Below are 11,827 nucleotides of genomic sequence, written 5' to 3' on the forward strand. Positions count from 1 at the left end.
TCCTTTAACTAGTCTACCAAGGACTTTTTTTTAGATATCATTATAATACTGATTTCTACATAGAATTCACATGGTATTATCTTCATATTTGACATACCTTCTGTATCTAAAACTGTTTTAGATGTCATTTCATGCACTACATCACATAAAAGGATCTGCAAAGAGATGCTAAAGGTATTGTCGTGTGAACTCGATGTGCTCTCTTTGGTAGATACTTTTGTTACAGACAGATTATTTCCACACAATTTGGTTTGGACAACTACACCGAATGTTGAGTCTTACAGTCAGAATTTAGCAAGTTTTTATGTGTCTGAAATGTAATAGTCTTGTTAGAGTAAATAAAAAAAATACCACTATCGAATAGGTGCTGCCCTTATTGAAATGTGGAAGGCAATGTGCCAAATTCTTATCTATATTCCATATTTCTTTTCCAAAAATAACTTTCTTCCGTTCTTTCTTTGGTGCATAAAAAGGCAGGAGTGGCTTTATCTGGACAAAAGTGCTCTCTCACCCAGAAGTTCCTGTCTGGAACTTGTATCTACTTGAGTCCTTGAGCTTTGCTAACTCAAGTTTGTGGTAACAGGCATAAATTACATTTTGTAGTTCTGCTCCAGCTGTGTGCTAAGGGGATTAATTTCAAGGCAATATATACGTTTCTTTCTCACTGTGGCTTCCAGAATGGGAGGGCAGCTTTAATTTGCTCGGGAGGGGTTGGTAGGGAGGTATAGTGACTCAGTTTCTTATTTGTGATCTGCATTTCTTTCCTCCCTAAGGTAAAGCAGTTGACAGCTTGGGTTACACAAGTCTCTTTCTAGAGAAACTTTGACCCAGTCTTCTATTTGTGAGTGTTGGTCTCAATCTTGTCAGGATGTAAAACTGATAAAAATACTTGTGAAGCCCTTATCTGTGTGCTGAATCATTTTTCTTTGTTGTCTTTTGGATTTGGGCCCTCTGATGAAACCCATAGAAAAATGTGGTGACTCTTGTGGTGGGTTATCTCTAGTACAGGCATAGGGAGCATGGCCTGTAAGGGAGCATTTTCAATACGTTCATGGAGAGGCAGCACAGGAGAATGAGGAGAGGCCTGATCTCTTGCTTAGCTGAACCAGGACCAAGCAAGACAGGGTGCCTCATTCCTTGGTTGGTGGCTGATATGTCTGGGGGTTATTGTGAGTAAACGCTAAAGTAGTTTGTGTAATTCATTTAATGTCTAAGAAACCTAGGCATTCACTCAGGCAGTTTCAAGCTCAAGAGCATTTAATTTAATGCGTGGTTATTTTATTAGTGAAGCAGATAACTTTCAGCAGCTTGCTTATGTGTCTGCACTTAGCAGTTGTTGCCTTGACCAATTTGAACTTCTAGAATGGCAATTCTGGTTGTTACTGTGCCTAATTCTGATTCAAGACTGCAAATATTTTTGATCATTGCATTTTGCTATTTCAGAATATGTCCTGACCTTCCAGAACTGAAATTCCAAGGAATCATACTGGGGACCACAAAAACCTTAATCTTAGGGCTACATCTCACTCAAAGCCTTCACATAAATTATATGTAGATTGTGATAATTTAATATAGAAAATTATACTCTCTAGTTTTCACAATTGATTCTTTAGAGGCAAATTAAAACAATAAAATAAAAAAACAAAATAAACTTTTGTTTATTTATGCACTAGCTCAACACCTTGAATAAACCAGAATTGCAATCAGTTTAAATACAGACATATTGATGTGCTGTAATGCATGGTCCCAGTGCAAAAAAATTCACAATGTGTTTGCAGATGGGTGGCAGTGGTGATATTCAGAAAATTATATGGAAAGCGTGAGGGAGAAAAGGCTATACAGAAAATTGTGTACCTGTGGACAAGTCCTGAAGAAGGTGTGCATGGGGCTGTCCTGAGTGAAAACTGCATGAGCATGATTGAATACAAGATACAGGAAGACACTGACTTATGAAGAAGTAGAATTGCTATAAACATCTCAGTTTAAGGTCCTGAGAAGACTGCTCAGCAGGCAGGTTACAAGGTGGGAAGGTTGGGAAACAGGCACAACTTCTGAGTACTCAGTTAAAGAGTAGGGCATCTGTATTTCTAACGTGTTATGAATGTTCCATGGAAAAACAGAAACACACCAAAAATCATAAGATTAGTCAAATTGTTCGATAATTTATATTTTTTATGATGTGCAGCATAGAAAGGCTAGTAAAGTCACTAAAGTGTTAAAACATTTGTCTTATGCCTCCTGTAGAAGAAAGAATATGTTAAAATTGCAACATAAAGGTCTTCTTAAACTGGAAATCGAGAGAGAAAAGAGGGAGTCATGATTCCAGGAAGTGCTTTGAATATCAAAGGCAACCCTGAATATTTCATTTGCTTTGAAAGGACACTGATCAAGCTTTGAATGTTTCATTTGCATTAAAAAAGGGACAAGAATACACAGCTAAGAGAAATCATCCAGGATTGGAGGAAATCAGCCAGCAGATGGAGTAATTTGATGAATTCTGTACCCTTAGCTTCTGCAACAAGTGTTTTTGGGTGACTATTATTTCTTGAGCTCCTAAGAAGAAACCATCTTGCTGTTAAAATTTAGGTGTGCATTATTAAGTGTTTTACTATTTGCAATCCAGCTTACAAGTTTCTAATTAATTGTGCAAACTTTATCTTCAGAAACTAGTATTTATTGTGCTTTAAGCTTTCATACTCACATAGTATTACACGGGAAATTTAGGTGAAGCTGAGAAATTGGGGATTTATAATCTCTTTGAATGTAAAAAGAATATATATGAAACAGCTTCCTAGGGACAATCTGCACACAAAATAATGTTTTTAAGGAACGTATGTGTTTTTCTGGTAAGCCAGGAGCTGGTCTGCAGCCTATTAAATGCAGAAATTAGTCCAGTGAACGACCATCCTAAAGGCAGCAGACCGAAGAAATATCTTACCATGAAATGTGCAGAATGAGACGAGTTCCTGCAAGACTTTTTCATCAGGTCTACTTGACCTTAAGATCAATTGGATTGGAGAAGAGTCAAACCACAGTAGCTAACCTGACTCTTATCCTCAAATAAGATTGTATGAGGGTTTGGCCTGAAACCGTGCCTAATCAGTTCAGTTTGACAGTAGCTTTCAACTTTTATTTTGTAGCTCCACCCGTCCCTCTTTTAATGTGGTCTCTCCACAACCACAGAACAAAAACTTTGTGAAGTCTTCATATCATTTGTGAAGATATGAATCCATTCATATTGTGGATTCCAAAAATCTGGCGTTACTCTGTAGATAGCCATAGAATTTGTGAATCTCGTCTTGCCAATCTGACATTTTTTAGAAAGAAAACTGTTTAAATTTAGGAAGTGTGATAGCAGTGAAAACCCCACTGGTAAGTGGGTGCTAATACAAACAGGCAACTCGCTGGGTAGAATTAGCCATTATACCTCCCAGTTCTCCTCAAAGACATTTTGGTAAACAAAACCAGAATTTACAACAGAGTTGTAACAATTAACGAAGTTGAAGAACCTTCATTACAGAAGTTTGGAAGGTACCTGTGAATGGCACAAATTACTGCTCGATTTATTTGATATATTATAACACAAAGGTTCTTGCCAGAGCCCTTGGCTCGTAAACTGAAAAAACCCCCAAACCTCTTATTACTCTAATTAGACACATAAATCAGGTGAAATTTATTCCATTTTGGCAAGAGATGGACAACTCATAAATATATTTGTAATTGTGCTTTGTAGGAATTTGAAGGAATGCTTTGTAGCATTGCTGCTGAGCATTCAAAGTAGATAGGGTTGGTTGGGATTTTTTTCCTAACCCTTGAAGGTAAAGGATTCAGTACCCCTTTTAAGAATCAGATTAACTAATTGGATATTAACCCCTCGTTAGGGCAAATAATAGATAATTAGATTTCGGAATCTTTTTCATTAAAGAGAGAAAATCTTTGCTACTCTTCCATATTCTGTTGTTTTCTGTAAGTTATATCATCCGTGCAACAAATTAAAAAGTTTTTTCAGATGATGTCTGGTTCAAAACCCATGAAGTCTTGCTTTCAAATTATGAGAATGCATTGAGAACTGTGTACATAATATGTGTGCAAATGTCGCAGAAAATTCTTTGCTATAGGATAGATGAAATACAATTTTCAGGTTTAGCAAATGACATTGAAATATCTAGGATATTAATGCTAGGAAGTAAAAATAGCTGAATGTGCTTGTTTGGGCTGGGGTAGAATTATTTTTTCCCTACAGTAGCTGGTGTGGGATTCCATTTTGGATTTGTGGTAGGAACAGTGTTGGTAATACAGAGATTTTTTTTGCTGTTAATGAGCAGCACTTACACAGTGTCAAGGTCTTTTCTGCTCCTCACACCACCTTTGGGTGGCTTTGGGGTGCACAAGGAATCTGGAGGGCATACAACAGGACAACTGACCCCAAGGACCCAGTGGACATCCCAGAACAAATGGTGTCATCCTTAGCATATAAATGTGGGGGAAGAGAAGGAAGGAGGGATCTGTGCACTGCTCAGCAATAACTGAAGTATCTCTGCAATAGAAACCCTGTTTTCAGCACAAATCCAAAATGCAGCTCCATGATAGCTACCGTGAAGAAAATTAACCTCATCCCAGCAAAACCAGCACACAAAATCAATGCCATTATTGCACTAAGCACTGAGAATTGGTTAAATGAAGGTATTTCCTCTCAGACTCTCTGAGAAAAGAAAGATGGAAATTATTATTTCTACCAAGAATAAGTAAACCTTAGGGAGATTCCTACCTATATAGTAATTTCAGAAAATGGGAATACTCCTAAAAATGAGAAGCACATTCTTACCCTTACCCTGACACTAGCTTCTAAAGCTGTAGTGGTATAATATTTGTATTAAACCAGGCCTTACAATTTCTATTTTCTATCACAAATGAAATGTCATTGTGCTCTAGTTCCATCATTTATGGTTCTGGACTTTGAATTTTAGCTTATCTGAAGTATTCATTGGACCTGTCAGGTAAAGGCCAACTTAGTGTATCAACATCACTTTAGGCTTCATCCCATGCAGAGAAAGTTTCAAGCTAAAAATTGAAGAGAAAGGTTCAGAAAAGACTGGCTGTCTCACATGTATATATACACCTCCAAAAATATCTCTGTTAGTAACCGAGGCCTGGATTCCACCTATCTTGAGCTGCCAAGAAGTCTAGCATGTTCTTAAATAAGGTGATATGTTTAGATATATCACATCAGAATGAAGTCCCAAAATATTTATGTCACTGAAATACCCAAATCCTCTTCTTCCTGAAAGTGATACTATTTTTACAGACTGCCAACCATGCAGTGTTAGTTTCCACTGACACACCAAAGTTCACACAGACAAGCATTATAAAATTATAAAAATAGACTTATATAGAAAAAAAATTTATGTATTTCAGAATTATATATATATGGATTATTTATAAACACACGTGCACATGCACCAGTAGACAGAGACACACATAAAATTAAAAAATGTAGCAAGAACTACGGGAGAAGCACTTCGCTCACTTAGACTACAAGTGAGCAACATAGGAGATAAAAGGAGCATTCTTTGACAGTTGTATGTATCTCATTCAGTTTTAACAGAAATAATCTTTTAATGCCTTGGCCATTTCAGGGGCCTTAAGAAATAGAAGCTGAACCAACTGACTGATACTGAAAGTGTAGGGAAAGAAATATCAGGTAAGTTTTTGTTCAAGTCATGTCTTCCAAATTCAGGCCTGATACCAGTGTGATTCTAATACACTTCGTTGATCTTGATAAACGATTTCTCTATACAGTGTAGAGCAGGCAGTTAACTAAAGTTTTGGAGACTGTGAGATGTGAAAAAGAATAGTGAATGAAAAGCACTTGTTAAGGAATCTTAGTCCTCTTGAATCTGTTAAATGGATTTCGAGGTTCGAGACTTAGACAAACATCTGGAGTTCAATCCATATATTTATTTCTGCATTATTTTCCTCTCTTCTTGACTTTGCATATTTTCCTCTGTCTTTATTTGCCCTATTTTTGTGTGTTTATTTGCCCTGTGTTTGTTTTAGTGTGTGTTATATTAATCAGTGCAGAGAAACTACTATTTTCTGTGTTCAATATACAGGCATCCAATCACTGAGAGAATATTTTCATCTCTTCTCATGTTTAGTATTTTTTTCTTGTGTTGACACAATTTGTTTGGTTTGATTAAAAAAACAAAGATAAAAACAGAGGAAAGCTAAATGTGTTTAATAAATAATTAAGTGGATGTTTTGACAACCCTTTGACAGCCAGAGAAGGAAATACATAAAGAATTTTAAATGAAAATACAACCCCAGAAGGGCACGAACACAATGATTTTTGAAGTATGCCACACTTCATCCATTATGCTTTAAAAAAAAAGTGGTTTGGTTAATACCCAAAGGATGCTAAAAGTATTTTTTTGAGTGAAAGATTCACAGCGTGCCCTGTTAATTGAATAGGAATTGAATCTTAATCCCACAAAGTTTGCAAGTAATTTTCCTGACACAGCACAGTAATAAATTTTAGGACAAAATACTAAGAAAGCAGAGCACTTTCTGGTGAGTTCCGAGTCTAAGAATTAAGGTGTCTGAAGAGTCAGAATTTTTAAAACACAAGTTTGCTGTTATCCCATGTATGCAAGTCTTATTCTCCTACAAATGTAAATACTTCCTTTTTATATGTTGAGGATTTAATCAATTGTCCTTGTGGAGATAAACTTTCAATTTGTGGGCAAAGTGACCCTTAGGATCACTATGGGTGTAGTATGTCCCCCAGGTTTACATGAAGTAGGCAGCAGCAATCCAAAGTCATTGTACCCTCATATCTTTGACCAGAATTTGATTTGAAGGATATATTTTGAATTCTGAATTTAACCATCTCCTCCATAGACAAAAACTGTCCTAATTAAATGTGTTCATAACCACATTTATCCATTTATTCCAGTATACTTGTTGCATTTTGTCCAAATTAATTATTCTTTTCTCTGGTGTTTATCCTTCTAATGTAGAGACCCATCTTTTTCACTCCTCACTTTCATTTTTCTAAGATAAGCAGGTCAAATCTTTATAGTGTTCACTGTAATACTTATTTCTCTAGCCTCCAAGTCAGCTCAGCATCCTTCCAGTTTGACTTCACATTTTTTGAAAAGAAAGATGTCCGCCTAGATAAGTTCTCAGTGGCATTTGGTAATATAGAAATAATTTTCCATATTCCCACAGGAGTGCTGACTTCATCTGATATAAGCTAGGATCATATCTGTGCTTTCCATGAAGGCATTGCAGCAGTAGGAAAATCATGTCCAAAACTAACCAACAGTTCAAACTGCAGTGCTCTTTTCCTTCCTTATTAGCATTTCCCTACCAATGAGCTCCCAGGTTATGGCAGAAATACTTGTTATGCCCTGACTGTGGGTCCATGTACCTTTTCCTATATAAATTCTATTTGTTTCCTAGTACATCATTTCTTCCCATGCAAGTTCACAGTCATCTGACCATATAATTTTTAAAATTATTCTACTGGTAGAAAATCTCACCCTGTTGTGGTCCTTAATGGTGACTGTTTATTGAGAAACTCCACCACAATGACAACAGTTCCCTTCAGAGCAAGTGACTATTTCATTTTCAGTCAGGTTTTGCCTACTTTCAATTCTTGTAGTCCTAGCCTTTATTTTAACTGATGATTTCTCATAGGGTGAACACTGGAAAATTTCTTGAAGACAACTTTGTTCATATCTTTTCAGTCTTAAAAATCAGTTATCTTATTAAAAAAGGGATCTGGCATGATTTACTGTTAGCAAATTTAAGCAGGATTTTTATGTCACATTTTATTTAGCTTCAAGTCTTAATTTTTAAGGTTACCAGGCCATTAATAGTATTGAGTTATTAATTTTTCTTGCCTATATTTAGAAGTTTTACATTTGCTATTGCCCAGCTGTATGGAACAGTCCAATTAAACAACCTCTTTGATCTTTGTCTTGGATTTCACAACATCCTTTTAAATATACACATTGTGCAATTGTCATTGTCCCACTCTGCTGGGAATCCAGGAATGCCTTTTCTTTCGTTAATAAAGTCAAAATGAATAATAGATTCCTCCTTCCAGATCTTATTCTCTGGCTACAGATAGTTCTGTATGCTACATTCCTATTCCTATTCCTATTCCTGTTCCTGTTCCTGTTCCTGTTCCTGTTCCTGTTCCTGTTCCCGTTCCCGTTCCCGTTCCCGTTCCCGTTCCCATTCCCATTCCCATTCCCATTCCCATTCCTACTCCTTTTTACTCTTTGAGTCCATCCACTGGTTGCCCCCCCCTAGAGATCCACTGTTTCAAATGGAGACAGTTCTGTGAATTCTGTCTATTTTTTTTTTTAATTTTAGCAAAGGAACATAGTAAAGATGTATAAAATGTCTCTGATTTTGGACTTATAAAACATCTTGAGTTCTGTATGTAATGTATGGTTGTCATTACTGCTCATCTAGAGGATTATCTGGTCTTCATCCCAGTGTGGTCCATGGAGATCATACAGCTTGGATCCTGTGTTCCTTGCTCTCTGGATCTTGTCCAAAGTCAGGGTCACACTAAGCTGCCTTGGGATTCACTCCAAAACTATATTTTCTGCATTACATTTATGACTAATGTTTCATTGTTGCAGATTTTAGAGGCTGAGGGGTTTTTCCCTCTTACAAGGAGTTAAATGGGACCAGAAAAGAAAGGATTCTGAGGTTCTCTCTACTTGCTGGATACTAGTTTTTGGAGTGCTGCTATTCAAAAATTTACTGAATAGATTATAGAAATGCATGAGAAACCATGATAACGATCATGAGAGCTTACTGGTTTCTATTCGAACAGACTTTCAATTAAATATTGTTATGAAAACATTTTCTCCTAATTTTTCAGTTAGTAACTTCATTCAGTTAGTAACATTCAGTTAGTAACTCCTCATTTTTCAGTTAGTAACTCTCTCGTGCCATCTGATGGCTGCTGATATCTTTAGTTCTCAGGCCATTTCAGATCTCTCTTCTCAATATATTTTCTTTTAAGCTTCTTTGCCCACTTCAAGACCAAGAAATGTTCCTGTATCCCAGATTACTGTGTTATAGTAACTCCTACATGCCCTTTCACAAGCTCTCAATCTTTCAGGAATACCATTGCTCTCTGGTTTTTGTCTCATTGGACAGCTGCACAAACGGAAATTCCGACCTCTCCAGAAATATGTGAAGTTTGTTCCATTATATATAACCTGTTCTTGGAGATGGGTGTTATAACAGACAAGGCAGGTGAAGTCCAAAAATCAGATAACATGACTCTTGCGGATAGAGTTCAGCTGTGCATGCCCCAGTCACCTGCTGCATATTGTTTTGCCGTCTTTGTACATTTCTGGGAACAGAATTGAAATAAAACACAGTTTTAAAGGCCAATGGGGCCTTGTCTTATTCAGATACGTGGAACCCTGTGGACACAGTGATATTGTGGGCCCAGTAATATTATTGACCCTTAACATAACAGAATTAGGCTCATGGCATTGAGCGTTCCTATGTGCTGTGCTTCTCCCTGAGAAATTAATAGGAGTGGGACACTAACAGACAATTACTGCAGTGGAACCATTGACTATAGTGTGGAAACTTTGATGCAGTGGACTTCTTTCCTCCCACAGCTAAAAATCTGCTTTTCGTTTTACTTTTCCTCCTGCAATGTAACATCCTGTCTTTGACATGTTCCTAGATCAAAGGTATTTTCTCCCCTGACTGGAGACATAATTTGCTCATGTACTGTTTCAAAACTGACTGAACTCAGTTGTACCATGGTTAGTCTCTGTGCACTAAATCTGGGCTGTCCTCTCCTCCATTTGACTTCCAAGTACTTAGCTAGTTCCTGTGTTTGACTCTGCAGGTTCAAAAGTCCCCAGTGTGCTGGGAAAGTAAAGAAATCTGCCTGCCATGTCAAGAAAAATGTTGTTGAACAAATTTCTCTGGTGGCCATCTCAGGTATGTTGCCTTTAGAAATCAACAGCAAGAGCATTCAAGATCTCAGCCTTAATGCCATTAGAAATCCACTTCATAATACTGTCAAACACCCTGTAATTTTTTTGGTGGCAGGAATTTTAAATATTTCTAGTTGAACAGGAATCAAACTTCTTATCTAAATTGTGGATAAACAAAAGATACATAAAATAATAAACTTGATGCTTTTAACAAGGCTTTCAATTTTCATGTGACAGCTAGAAACGGATAGATGAAATTGCATCTTGAACCAGGTTCTAAAAATAATATGCTTCTAATAAATTAATATGCTTTCTAAATGATTAGAAAGACATTAAAAAATGGTAAACAGGGAAAACAGATGGGGGTATGTACTAAGGAAAGTTAGAGAAGACAAAAACTCACAAAGTAGTTAATTATAAGTAGGATGCCAGAGGATGTCTGAAAAGAGGATGAGAGTTTAATTATGATTGCATAAAACTAAGCTGCTTCTAAGGGCAGTTAGAGAAAATAAAGGTCATAAAGGGAAAGTGTCATTTGAGTTGTTTACAGAGATGTATGTAAATTTGAATTTTATTGGTCAGAGAAAAGAGTAAAACAGTTTCTTTACACCAGGGAAAATTTGCATTATTTGGGAAAATTTTCCAGTATCTTGGACTCGGTGGTCTGCAGGAAGCATGGACTATAAGTAAGAAAAACCAGAGAACCTATAGGCCAAATAAAATCATAGCCAATAATAGCATAAAATTGTTTAGCATCTTATATCCTTCAACTTTTGTTCATGGAATTGATGCTAGAAAACAGGTTATAGTGTTTTTAAAAGGTAGAGGATTATTACATTGGAATTTGTTGAGAAAATTTAAATTGAAACAATAAGATTACTATTATGCTCAGTTATGCCAGAAACAGAAGTTATGAAGCCTGGTGAGTGACAATCTAAAGTGCACTGTGATCTTACCATGGGTGTACCAAAATAGCACTGCTTCATGTGAAATCAAGGTTTGGCGGTCTGTGAGACTTTTAGAAATGAAGCACCTGTAGAATACTGAAGCAAGGGAATAGCTCTGTAAGCACATGAGTGACACACACATGGAGTTCCATTTCTCTTAAGATTCCACCTGATGTCAAATAACCTTTTTTGGTCTGTGTGACAAATAACTTGATTTCTGTACAGGGACAGAAATCCCTGTTTCCTTTGCTTATGCTGTTTTGCGTGTGAAAAGATTCAGAGTGAAGGCTAAGTTGAGCACATGAATTGTGTGGCATGATCATGAGATCACCAAGTCCTGTTCACTCATTAAATACTTTAGAAGAAATGTCCTTGGACTGAAGTGTGCTCTTGCAAGATCAAAACAAGTGCTGTTTTTCATCTTATCTTTTAAAATTAAACCCTCATAATTCAAGTGGATTGAGACCAATCTTGTGTTACTCTGTTGCTAAAAGCATGAAGGTAAGTGGAGGTAATTCTAATGTCAATTCAAGGGGTTGCCTACTTCTTTTCAGCTTTCAGTTTCAAGCCAGCTCCCTTCCGTATTCAATAAATACACCCACATGCAGGGTGGTGTGAGTTGTGACATCCAGTGCTTCCAAGCTGCAAAGTCAGATGCTGGAATGGAATTCAAGAGCCTCTTAAGGTCCTTAATTTGCTTCCATAGGAAATGAGGGCTGTCACATCCTTTGGGTTTGTAACACAGCACGTGTGGGAGTTGTTGAAAACAGCTGGTAGAAAACACTAGAGAAAGAGCTACAGATGAGGTTTTCTTCTGTGTTAGGTCTCTGAAACAGCTGTTCAGAAAGAGAACCTGTTTCCAAGGTTCACACACCTGAGATGGATAGGTGG

Source organism: Chamaea fasciata, unplaced genomic scaffold (genome assembly GCF_029207755.1).
Source record: "Chamaea fasciata isolate MVZ Bird 193981 ecotype frontalis unplaced genomic scaffold, bChaFas1.0.hap1 SCAF_1, whole genome shotgun sequence".
NCBI classification, from domain to species: Eukaryota; Metazoa; Chordata; class Aves; order Passeriformes; family Sylviidae; genus Chamaea; species Chamaea fasciata.